At 33.9% G+C, this 12,644-nt stretch overlaps 1 pseudogene; it reads left to right on the top strand.

Moving 5' to 3' along the window:
• The first annotated feature begins 6,355 nt into the window (after nucleotides 1-6,355).
• On the top strand, nucleotides 6,356-10,399 carry LOC121206075 (mitogen-activated protein kinase kinase kinase 5-like; annotated as a pseudogene).
• Nucleotides 10,400-12,644: the final 2,245 nt, after the last annotated feature.

The following is a 12,644-nucleotide window of genomic DNA, read 5'->3' as shown; positions in this document are numbered from 1 at the left end:
AGGAGGCAATGAGGAAACAATACCCAAACCTCTTTACTGGTAAGATTTTCGAGGACGAAAATCCTTAAAAGGGGGGAGATTGTAATGGCCTAAATTCAAGGTTATCGAACAATGGTTTCGTAACCATAGATCGATTTAAAGAGAAATTTATTTCAATATTTTTCTTGAAAATTGATATGATAGGAAAATCGTATGAAAATATTGATAGGAAAATTTATCGATTTAGTGATTAGTTAGAAAAAGAAATTATTGAAGAAATTGGGTAAAATAAGGTATCGGGACCTCTATCTCGTAAAACCGAGTCGAAAATAATTTTATAAATATTTATAAATGTATTAATGTGGTATAAAATTTCGTTAGAAATAATGTTTGGGTAGTCAATTAAATGAAAAGAACTAAATTGTAATAGGTGTAAAAGTTGCTAGAGTGATTAAATAGCTTAAGAGTCTAATGAGAAAGGATTTAAAAGGAAATTAGACCCAAAAGTTATTTGGGCTGGACGGCAAGGGTATGAAATCAGCAGAAAAATTGATAAATTAAGGGTAAATTGGAATATTGCAAAATTAACTAAATAAAACTAGGACTAAATAGGAAATATCTAGATTTCTCTTCATTTCTCTTCAATTCCAGCAGCTAAAAACGCCATAGGAGGGTTCTATAAGCTGGTATTTCATAATTTTTGCACCAAATGAGTTAATCCTTGCCTTTTTCTTGTAATTTTTGTGTTTCTAAGACTTTTACAACTAGGTCCTACTATTAAATTCATTAGTTTTTGTTTTCATGGATGAAATTGAAAGTCACCATGGTTGAGTGATGTACGTTTATGATTAAATAGAATGAAATTAAAGCTTTAATTTGTTTATGAGATGATTTTATTAGGCAATTTCAATGGAAATTGATTTTTAGGACCTAATTGTGAAAATGTTTGGAATTAAAGTCTATTGCTGAAATTCTGATTCCTAAAGGTTTTAAACTAGTTTAAGGTGATAGAATAAAATGTTAATTGAGAGGCTAATTGAGTAGGGACGAAATTATTATTTATTAAAAGCTTAGGGGAAAAATGGTAATAAACAGCTTGCACTAAAACAGTTTGGACAGCAGCAGTAGACTAACTTTGAAAAATCACCAAAAATTGTATGAATCGAATTAGAAGATGAACAAAATATGGAATTAAAGCTTATTGAGTCTAGTTTCTCATAGAAGAAATATTGTAAGCAATGGATTTGTAAATTTTGAGATATAATGAATTTTGTGAGACAAGGTCAGAATGAATTCGGGTTCCCCTGTTCTTACTTTGAAAAATTATATAAAATTGAATAAAAATAATTAGGGACTTAAATTTATATTATAGAATTCTAAATGAGTCTATTTTTAATAGAAATAAACAAGAATATCATTTGAATTCTGTATAAAGAGATAATTTATTTTTAGTGAAGAAGGGTCAGAACTGTTAGACAACAGAACAGGGGTGACTTTGAAGAATAAACTGTACTGATTGGCTAAACCAAAAATTCTGAAATTTTTATGGTAAAAATATATATGAGTCTAGTTTCAGGGAAAATTAACGGATCTTAATTTGTAGTTCCGTAGCTCAAGTTATAAATAATTTAGTGATTATGACTCAAGTAGACAGCTTTGAATGAACTATAAATAATAGTTGAATTATAGAGAATGTTGCATATGAACATGAAATGTATTAAATTGATAATTAAATTTATTTATTTAGATCCAGAAGATTCAAATACGAATCTAGATCGAGGAAAGGAAAAAGTTCGGGATTAGTAGATTTTTACTGTTTACAAACAAGTATCAAGTTAAGTTCATGTAACTTGAATTATATTCATAAATTGCTTGAGATTGTATGTTATTGATGTGAATATGATTTGAATGTTCATTGTATGAAAATTAATAAAACATTGATATATTTGATAAAATGGGAAGAAATCCCGGTTGAATGAAAGGAAAATTCGATGGATCTCTGAAAAGGAATTGATGGTAAAAAGGATCAAGCCCGGACGGGTGATCCTATCCTGATATAGCCTTCCCGAAGAATATGTGTAAAATGGATTTAGCCCGGACGGGTAATCCGAATTAGGGTTTGAATTTAGCCTGGACTGGTAATTCAGATCCAAGCTCATTAGAGTAATTGTCGTTGCAGGGGAATTAGCCTGGACTGGTAATCCCGACAATACTCTATGAGTTTATATTGCAGGGGATTTAGCCTGGACTGGTAATCCGCTGCAAGGTTGAGGTTCGCGGGAGTGTGCTCTCTGAAATGGAAATGTGTGCACATGAATATGAATTGATAGACTCGGAATTGTACACTAAAAGTGTACCTCTGAAAATCCATCGAAAATTCCAAGAAATTCAACGGGATAAATATGGAAAAATAACAAGGAAATGGAAATCATGGTATTGACGAGCTCATCAATCATAGTATATATTATTAGTACATGGAAATTATTGTACTAACTTGAATGTTGAGTTTGTGCATATTAGGGTAATAATGCATTGAATGGATATATGGATGTTTATTGTATTGTATTGAAAATATTAGGTAAGTATAATTCTTGTTACATGAGCTTACTAAGCACAAAGTGCTTACCCCGTTTCCTTTTTCCCTGTTTTGTAGTGTTAAGAGCTCGGAGGTCGGATTTGGTCGGAGACACATCACACTGTCAACCTCAGGATTTCGGTATATAAAGAAACTTTATTTTGGAAATCAATGGCATGTATAAGCTAACAAAGTAAATGTTAACGTGAAATAAATGTAAAGTTAGCCATTAGTATGGTTAACAAACCTGGTTATAGATATGTGATGACGTTATCTTATATAAATGCATGAATCTATCATGAAAATATGTTGAATTGATTTGGTTGATGTGGATTGGTCTCGATTTAATATTACAGGGAAGGTTAGATATTTATAAAAGGGCTATATTGAATATAAAAAAAAATTAATTCGTAAACTCCGGTAATGCCTCGTACCCTATTCCAGCAATGAATACGGGTAGGGGTATTACAGGAATTGTGTGTAATTATTCTGTAAACTCTGGTAATGCTCCATAACCCTCTTCTGGTGACGGTTTGGGGTTAAGGGGTGTTACACAATTTCTCAATTTATTCCCCTTTTTTTACTTGTTGCTTAATCGGGTTGATCCGAACAGAATTAATCCAACTTGGTGGCCAGACAAGCATATTAAATAAGAATGAGATTGAATAAATAATTAACAAGGATTGAAACAATTGAAGAGAAAATAAATTAATTAAGTAAAAACAAGATCCATCATCTTTTCAAGAAAACAAAGTTTAGTTCATGTTGATTTGAGAAAAAACAAGAAGAAATTCAGAACAAGCTTGCATTGAGAAAAAAGTGAAAAGAAATAACCTAGAGATAAAAATAATGATCAAATTGATGTTTGACACTCCAAATCTCTTTTTCTTCTTGCATTTGCAAGCTTAAAGTTCTTATTGGTGTGAGAGAATTGTTTCTTGGCCTCCAAGTTGATTCTTCACTCTTTTTTCCCTCTTTTCCCCAAAAATCATATTACCCATTCTTTTTAGGGTTTGAATCATTCCGCTCCACTAGACGCAGAATTGCGATGGAGTAGACTGCTTTCTGTTTAAAATTTTTGAATTGAAGATTGTGCTCCACCGCACTGAAATCTAATGAGCAAAAAACTTCTCTTCTCTCCTTTTTTACTCTATTCTCTAAGTCTTCCATTTTTCATTCAAAGCTTACAATTTAGAGAGAAATAGCAAGTAAATCAGAACTAACTCTAAAACTGATAAAAATCAAACAACACATAATTAACCTGAAAAACTATAAAATGCATTCAAGAATAATCTAAATGCTAGAATTACATTCAAAAACACTATAAAAACTATACAAAAATAACTCTAAATGTGAGAATTATTAGTTATGATATCAGTTTAGATAGACTCAACTTAGCATTGATATTAAGTTAAATAAATTCAAATTTGACTTAAAAAAATAATATATAAAGTGAAAATGTAATAAGAGATAAGTAATATGAGATTTTGACATTCTACTGATACGATAAAATAGATGTAAAACAAACAATGAAACGGGCGAAGTTTAACTTTTGATACAACGTTGAAAAAAAAATCAAAATTGACCTAAAAAATTAAGTTGGAAGGTATATTATATGAGACTTTTATAGAAGATTCCTTCAAAAAAATAGGTCTTTGCTTTAAAACATTTATTAACTATTAGTAAAATGTGGATGCTAACTTGCTTATAATTTTAATTCAATCGCTTAATATTGATATTATTAAGAATTAGTTAACATTGAAAATTGAACCTGGGATTGTCATTCCCTCTGTACCCGAAATAAAATAGTTGGTTTTGGTGTAGTTTCTAGTGGTTTCCAACAAAGGCATGCCAACAAGATGTCGGCAGCCCGATGGCATGACTGTTTGTAGACCAAGAACTTTGTGTTATTGCTTCCATTTTCGTTCTTAATGACTTCCCTCATCCCCAAAACATGTCGGCAGTTGATTTCTAGTTTTTATCCGTTACCCACGACTTGGAATGGGTCTGCAGTCATTCCTTCTTTATTTTTGAGCTCAATTTAGAGACAAGTATGACTGGTTCTTGCAACTCTAGTTTTGAACAGTTGCTAGGAGGATTTTTAACGATCTTCTTTGTGTAATAATAAATTGTATATCCCAGATTAAAAATTGTTGTCTTTACAATGGGATAATGATGATAACGTTGAAAACCAGATTCCTATGCTTCAGTCAATAAAATAACAGGGGTTTCTGACATAAGCTTTACAAGTCCTCCATTTTGGCTGAATCTTTTTGGCCGTTTCTAAGTTACTAACATAACATCATTTGATGCTATGTGGAAGATAAATAAATATTAATATACCTTGCAAAAAATATTATATAACATAATTTATTCAAGTTATGTAAGTATAAAATAAGTTTGATGATCTTGATTTCTTTTTATATTATTCATATCCGTTTTATGATTCATATTCAGAGTTTATGACTATCTTCTTCAATAATATCATCTTTAACATTTAAATTTAGATTCGAATCTTAAAAAGAACGTATAATTTTAAACCATTGTATCCAATCGATTGTTGATTTTAATTTAATTTTGTAAAAAGAGAATGAATTACTCTATAATTTTACTTGTCGTAAATGGAGGGCTGTTAATGGCAGAATTGCATTCATCAAAGAGTCAAAACTTGAAAAGAAGCTCAGCAGTGGCGACGCGTCCTAAAACTTAAAACCGTAAAGGAATGGGCTTTTTGAAACTTTGACCGTTGACCTTGCCTCATCAGGAGGTTCTATGCCAAGTGGAGTGTGACTCGGTCTTGAAACCTCCGGCTCACCATTTCACCTCCCCCGACTCAGCCTTACTTGGAAAAATGTTTAATTAAAAGCGTAGGACCAAGTCGATTCATCCATTTCTCCCTCTACTCTATCTTTAGAATACAACTTATGATGTTGCAGCATTATGGGTAATAAATTAAATGAATGGTGAATTGAACTTCTCCACATAAATTGGGTAAAAGGGTCCAGATTGGAATTGTAGAAAAAGGTTTTTTTATTTCTTCCTTTTAGTTAATTACATTCATTCAATGTTGTTTAAAATTTATATTTAAGTTTCAAACAGTAGTACAAAAAAAGAAAAGAAAAGACCGTAATGTAATTTGTCTTACTTTTATGAGTAACAAAGCTGATTTTTATTTTGTTTTCTTGTTTTCATATATTTATGTATAATATAAACCAATAACCAGTAAACCTACGTTACTAATTGTTAATAGAACAACATTATTATAAACTCGTTAATTACATTGTTGACACGTCAGTTACTTACACTGTAAAATCCGGTCGAATTAACCAAATCCCTCAACTAATCCAACTACTTCTTGTTCTTGTAACGGAAATTCACGCCATCCGAAGTAACTGAAATTACAAATCGTCTTTTATGCTAACAATTTTAATTTTATATAAAAATAAAAATTTAATATTTATATACTAGCAGTGAACTAAATTACATCATATAATTAAAAGGGTTTTTTTTTTAAAAAAAATTATATTTTTTCACTATCTTCCAGAACAATATTATAACAAATCCAAAGTTAACTTAGTTGGTTAATTATCCTTTTAACAGATTAGATTCAGTAAGTTTGAAGCTTCTATACCTAAAAAACAGTTTCGATTAAAGATATTATTAAAAAAGTTTTAAGAGAAATAAAATACTCTTGAAAGGACATAGTAATATTAAAAAAGAGAAAAAGGAGAAGTAGAAAAAAAGCGAAGAGGCGCTTGACTTTTTTGACCTATATTAAAGCAAAACCAAAAAGCTTCTGTTGTAAAGCGTGTTGTTTTTCAGACACAACCTAAGAAACTGATTTCCCGACATCCAGAACGTCGTTCAAATCCAATTTTTTTTCTTCCTTTTTTTTTTTTATAAAACATATCTTTTTCGGATTTTCCTTCGAATCTTTTCTTTTGTTTTTTGGGAAATTTTGATTTCTTTGTTTTTAGAATGATTTCAAGCCATGCGGTGGCTTCAGAATATTCCGTTTTATTATTCTTCGTCGTCGTCTTCGTCTTCCACGATCGCCGCATCGTCTGAAGCTTCCTCCGGTAAGCATTTTCAAGATAATCATAATTACCATAAGCGTACTCACAAGCAACATCACAGTTACTTGGGATTTCGCATTGCGGGATCTAAGCTGACGAAGCAAAAGGAGGTGACGCGTCTCAGCGACCGAGAGTTGTTGGCGGCTCCGCTGTCCCCCAGTAACGATACTCCATTGTCGTCTTCAGCTCCTACTTCGAGGACAACATCGTCGTCGTTGGCGGTGCCGTTGCCGCTTCCGCTTCCAGTTCCAGAAGGAGACGGCGAGCAACGGTTGCCGTCGCCGAGTGAGGTTGGACACGGTAGAGTTTTAGAGGATAAAGATAGAGAAAAAGCAGATGGAACTCCTTCCCATTCAAGGTGATTTCTTTTCTTCCTCAATTATTAGTTTTAATTCATATTTAGCTACAAAATTTAAGCAAGATTTTGCAATTGTTATTATGGAGATTGATATGCCGTTAATGAATTTTTCTAATTTCAGGACAATTTAGGAATAAATTTATGAGTTAGTGAATGATCAAATTCATAGTTGCAATATTATTATACTGGTAATCTGAATGCTCAATCTGCAACTTTAAAGCTTATTTCATGTATGAGTATGTTCTTGATATCTTGATTGTGGTGCTTTAGCTTTAGGTTCATATTTGTAGAGCTAGTATATACATTTTGATAGCTTCTTTTAACTGATTCTGTGATCATTGATTGTTGGAATTACAGTATGTTTGTGTCTCGTGAACCGAGGAAGACAGCAGAGTATTGGGACATAAGATCATCCTCTAAGGTATTGCAGCAAGAAGTGAATCGTGGGGACAGTTGTCAGGATGAGTTTAGGGTGAATGCTCCTGTTAGGAGTGCCCCTGCGAGTCCGTTCAGTAGTCCGGCTCTTTTTAGCCCACACAGAAAGAGTACCAGTGAGATGTTTCCGCACTACATGGTTCCTACTGGTAAACAAGTTTGGTCTGCACCAGAGATGCCAACGTTTGATGTTCCAGGGCTTCCTCCCCAGCATTCTATGATTGCAGCATATTAAGCCCCGATTGCACTCCGCTTCACAGTCCGCCAAATAGAAGTCCTCGTCGGAACTTTAGAAGCCAAAGTGGACCTCCTTCACCAATACATCAGGAGATGTCCCGTGAGTTCTCATCATCCCGACCTGAAAGTAATTGCCCTATGAGTGTCCATCCGTTGCCTCTTCCTCCAGGAGCAGCCATGGCTTCGTCATCAGCTTCCGTTCCCCAAGTTACAACTAAACCAGAGCCGTTGCCAATGAATTGTCAATGGCAAAAAGGCAAGCTTATCGGGCGTGGTACATTTGGAAGTGTTTATGTTGCCAGTAACAGGTATACAAGTTGTAAATGTGTATATATATTTGCTTCCGTAGCTCTTGTTATCTAAATGCTAATAGGGCTTCGTCTTTCTCACAGAGAAACGGGAGCTTTATGTGCAATGAAGGAAGTTGAGATATTTCTGATGACCCGAAATCTGCAGAGTGTATAAAGCAATTAGAACAGGTTTTTCTGTACTCTAGAGAGAGAAAAGCACGGATTAAATGATTACCTAATGCTGCTTCTTTCTTTTACGACCTTCCTAACCATTTGATTTAATTGCAGGAGATTAAGGTTCTTAGCCAGCTTAAGCACCAAAATATAGTTCAGTATTATGGTAGTGAAATAGTAAGTAACATGCAAGTTGCACATTTAAGATTTCTCTCCTTACACCATTTATTATCTTATGGTCTTGTATTAAGGCTCTCAAACTATGCATATGCAGGTTGAAGACAAGTTCTACATATATCTAGAGTATGTTCATCCTGGTTCAATTAATAAATATGTTCGCGACCACTGCGGTGCCATTACAGAATCTGTTGTCCGCAATTTTACTCGCCATATTCTTTCCGGGTTGGCTTACCTCCACAGCACAAAGACAATCCACAGGTACAGTGGTTTGAGGGGAGGAAAATGAACCTATTATAATAATCTGTTTCATGAGCTGGTAGCTTAATATGCTTTTTTACCTGTTCTATTTAGGGATATAAAAGGGGCTAATTTGCTTGTTGATGCATCTGGAGTTGTCAAGCTTGCCGACTTTGGGATGTCCAAACATGTGAGTTTCATATATTTCCCTTCTCTTCAGATTCATGCTCGTCATAGATAAGGCATGTAAATGTATAGCCGCATTCCCCACTTGACCATAAATATTTTAATGCAAAAATGAAATTTGTTGCAATTCAATTCATCCTCGCAACAGCAATCCGTTCTTGGAAATTTTAGTGAGGCATTAATTTGACATTAGCACATATGAAGTTATAAGATAGATTAGTGGACCCATTTCTGTTGTTGTTGTTTTGTGATTCAGCTTGAATAATTTGGACCCGTTTTTGTTGCACAGCTTAGCGGACAAAGAGCTGATCTTTCTTTGAAGGGAAGTCCATACTGGATGGCTCCAGAGGTACCATCTCGCAAGTTATCAATTTTGCATATTGGTCTCTAGCTTAAATGTACTGACACATTCATTTCCCTGCAGCTAATGCAAGCAGTGATGCAAAAAGATAATAGTTCTGATCTAGCTCTAGCTGTTGACGTTTGGAGTTTGGGTTGTACCATTATCGAAATGTTCACCGGTAAAGCACCATGGAGTGAGTACGAAGGGGTAAGCATCTGATGCATCTTGTTTCCATTTATTAATCTTGCTGAGCATTGGAGAAAACCGTAACATGCCGACTTTTCTCTTGTTAATAATGCAGGCTGCAGCTATGTTTAAAGTGATGAAGGATACCCCTCCCATTCCCGAAGCATTATCACCCGAGGGGAAGGATTTCCTACGCTGCTGCTTCCAAAGAAACCCTGCAGAGAGACCATCTGCAAGCATGTTACTAGAGCATCGATTTGTAAAATGCTCATCTCACTCAGGTTCCTCATCTTCTAATGGGCTAAAGTCCACGGTAAATAAGAGTTCTTCTTCTTTCGGTGCCAACATCATCTAATTGTTTATTTTCTAACTTATTTAATATATATACATGCAGGATATGCCCCTTAGTCCTAGAGAGCGATCTGAATTTAAACTGGACCAATTGCCAGTGCAGCAAAGCCTACGAAGTTCAAAGTCCATTACTCCTGACTGGTAAAAGATTTACTTTATTGCATTGGCTTGGACTTTTGGACTTTTCTCTTTTTCTTGGACTGTCCGTTCCAGCTTCAAGCATTTTTTCTGTTTCTCCAGGGAAATTACACAACGATCTCATTACAAGAGCTCTGACTTAAGACTAGCCTCACGTAATTCTCCTCGTTCTACCCTTGAGACTCTTCCTAGTTTGTCTCCTCCACGCTCGGGTCAAAATACTCATCACCCCAGCCCATCTAGTAGCATGAACAGATCTATCAACCAGGAGCCTAGGAAGCTCCATATTTTCAGATAACAAATGCAGAGAGGAAACAAAGCACTGTACATTGTTTTCGAGGTTTCTGTGAATAAAGCAAAAGCTTCGAGCATTGCATTCAACGCATGAGAAGATGCATATAACTTGTGGCCATAGGGAGCTGAACTAAAAACTCCCTGGGCGACCTGATCGGCTGTCATTGAAATTCTCCAGGCTTGGAAGCATATCCAGAAACAGGATATATATATATAAGCAAGTTTTTTGTGTGGAATGTAGTTATTGGTTTTTTTTTTAGAGCTTCCAAAATTGAGAAAGCTCTTTTTTCATGTATCCTAGAGAAGGTGACATTTTGAGCTCCATAAGTGCAATGAAATAGTTGACTTTAGAAGGCTTAAGTTAGCTATACGTATATATATTGTGTGTGTGTGTGTGTGTGTGTTTGTATATGTATATCACTTCTAATTGGCTAATTCCCAATTGAGTTACCTTACTCTCTGGATCCTGCATTTTCTGGCAAATTGTAGATTTACCAATTGGCCCATCTTAGTTTTAGTTTTATATTGAAGTCCAATGCAGTAATAGATTGTTTATAATAATGCAACTTAAAATTACTTCGATAGAGATGTTCAGTTTGATTGTGAAATTTAAAATAAAAAAAATTATAAAATAGAAACTTATTTAATACATTCCACAGTGAGAGATTATTGGGTAACTCACCCTATGAAGAAAAAGGCAGCAAAATGAGCATTAGCCTTTTTAGAGCTGATAGTAATTATCCCATATTTGACTCAAAAGTCAAAACACCTAATCACATTTGTGTCGGGTTTTCCACCATTGGATTTGGATGGATACAATGGCTGGGATTTATGCCTTTTTTTCCCCTTTAATTAAAAATCTTAAAGACAAAAAGAAATCAAAGAATTTAATTAGTGACAGAAACACTTTCCTTTTCAACTTTGAGCTAATTGCAATCACGTGAAGAAGTAAACTCACACATCATTTTCCTTTATCTTCATTGTTTTTACTTTTCTCTTTCAGTTTTGCTTTCTTCCTCATAGAAACCAAAGACACTTCCAGACAAGACTTGTTCTCAAAAACAGTTGTTTTTTAGAAGACAAGAAACTAAGAAGATGGAACCACCTGCAACACAATCCATAGAGACTTCCACCAAGAGTTTCCAGGTTGAAGAAGATGAACAAGACAAAGTTGTTGATGAATGGTTTGTTTTATTATTATAATGTTGTTTTACAATCTGATTATACTTGTTTGATTCTCTTTTTTCTGCTATTTTCTGGGTTTTTTTTTTGCAGTTGTTCTTGCTGCTACGACTGCACTGGAGCATATTGATTACTTATGTTGCTGCGATCTTTGTTAGAATATAAATATATATAAATTAGAAAGTATGGGATAATCAAAGGATTAAGTTGATGTTTCAAAAGAGTAGCAGGAATCTATAAAACTTCTATTTGATTGTTTTGTTTCTTCACTGCGTTAAAAAAGTAAATTCAATTGTTTTATAAATTATTTTATTTTGGCTGAATTTAATTATGCTCCAAATCGGTGATGGGGATGATTCGATTTCGAGTACTAAACTATTCGATAGTAAACAACTGAGTACTTACAACGGATATTTTCGATGAAAGTTCCATTCGGACATGGAGCCTGCTATGTCATCATATTATTTAGTCTTGTCCAAAGCCTAGATCCTGCCATTTTTATATGTTCTTGAAACATCCTACCATGTAAAATCCAATAGAAGAAGAAGAAGAGAATCCATAGCAGAAGTTTGAAAAATGAGCATAAAAAAGAAGTTAAATAGTGTAAGAACAGTAGTTAAATACTATCCAATACTAAATTCTATAGTTGTGAAATGGCTTCGGTTGCATTAGAAAACACTGTGTATTAATACGAATACCACCTTAACCGAATAAAATTTATTTAGATAGGAGAATACTGCTGTATACAAAAAAAAAATTAATGATTGTCATTTCCGTTTCAGTTCGTTGTCACCCTTAATTTCTGACAGTGAATTACCATATTAGTAATTTATGATTCGGAGCTAAAAAATGAGATGATGAAATTGAAAAGACGGAGTGGAAAAGAACAGATTTTGAATATCTTTGGTAATATTGAAAAATGGAAAGTAAACAACAGGGATATTAAGAAAAAGGGGGAAAATGATTTCATTTGATTTGATTTGCGAGAGTTACTTTTCTTTACCATAGTAAATATCTTATTTATTTTTCCCCTTAAATTTTTTCTTTACAAAAAAAAAAAAAACTTCACCAAGGAATCTATTATTTTTGATTCATAGAACTTATCTGTTTATGCGACTCATGGTTTTTCTCTAAAATATCGTTACTTCAAATTTATTCCTAAGCACTCTTACTTCTTGGTTAGCTATGCTTTGATATTCCAAAAAGAGTAGGCTTATCTCTAGACTGTCAAATTTAGTTGATGTGTTGCTGATGCGGAACCTGAAATAGTGAACTTATTTTTGCGGTTGTTCTTGGTCGAACCGCTTTGGGAATATACTGAAACCATGTTGCTTGCTTACTCTACTGTTCAGCGTTCATGCCAAGATAAGGTTGATCCGGTTGCGGGCTGGCTAGCAAAGTGAAATCTCTTAAAAGTTGTCTG

Source organism: Gossypium hirsutum, chromosome A09, assembly GCF_007990345.1.
Source record: "Gossypium hirsutum isolate 1008001.06 chromosome A09, Gossypium_hirsutum_v2.1, whole genome shotgun sequence".
NCBI lineage: Eukaryota > Viridiplantae > Streptophyta > Magnoliopsida > Malvales > Malvaceae > Gossypium > Gossypium hirsutum.
The sequence above is the reverse complement of the archived record's forward strand: the minus strand, read 5'-3'. Positions and strand labels throughout refer to the sequence as shown.